Here is an 849-nt window from a genome sequence, read left to right on the forward strand (position 1 = left end):
TGTGTGAGCCCTTGTCTTCTGTGCTCAGTCACCCTTTCACCTGAAGAGGGTCTCAGAAAAGCCCGGTAGGGAGGTGAGGTTGCTGGGGGGTCATAGCAAAAGGTGAATATCTGGGAGCAGTACCCTCCCCCCACACATACACCCAGCCTGTCCTCCCCTCCTCCAGCTGGCAACAGTTCTTATGGAGTGATCACATTTCCCAGCTCTGCCATCTTCTGCTGGTACTCCTGGTCCATCTGGTCTCCAACAAACTCAGGAGAGGCACTGCTCTGAGTCTGTGTGTGTGTGTGTGTGTGTGTGTGTGTGTGTGTGTGTGTGTGTGTGTGTGTGTGACAGAGAGAAAGAAAAAACAGAGACACAGAGACAGAGACAGAGAGAGAAGGAGAGACAGAGAGACACAGAGACACAGAGAGAAAGACACAGAGAAAGACAGAGAGAGATCATCTTTCTCCTTGTATAGACTGACTGTGCTCAGGTGAGTGATCAGTTGGTAAATTGCAGGTGCTGCATGGACGAGTCTTCTGTCACCGGTCTGGATGGATGTGTGTGTGTGTGTGTGTGTGTGTGTGTGTGTGTGTGTGTATGTGTGTGTGTGTGTGTGTATGTGTGTAGAAGTGGGGTGTAACAAGGAGGCTGGATGCTTTGTTAACTTCTACCTGCTATTTTTGGGGAGTGCATGGGCTTTGCAGGTGAGTTCTGTGTGCCTGGAAGTGTGAGACGCTTGAAGGGGACTCAGCACTGTTTAATTACAAGAACAAGGGATCTCTGTGGCCTGGAGCTGTGTACTCCCTTGGGCCTGGTTGGTGGCTTGCCAGGGAGACAAAGATCATGGCCAGTACTTAGTAAGGA

This window comes from Dipodomys merriami, unplaced genomic scaffold, assembly GCF_024711535.1.
Source record: "Dipodomys merriami isolate MVZ:Mamm:240054 unplaced genomic scaffold, mDipMer1.0.p SCAF_1189, whole genome shotgun sequence".
Taxonomy (NCBI): domain Eukaryota; kingdom Metazoa; phylum Chordata; class Mammalia; order Rodentia; family Heteromyidae; genus Dipodomys; species Dipodomys merriami.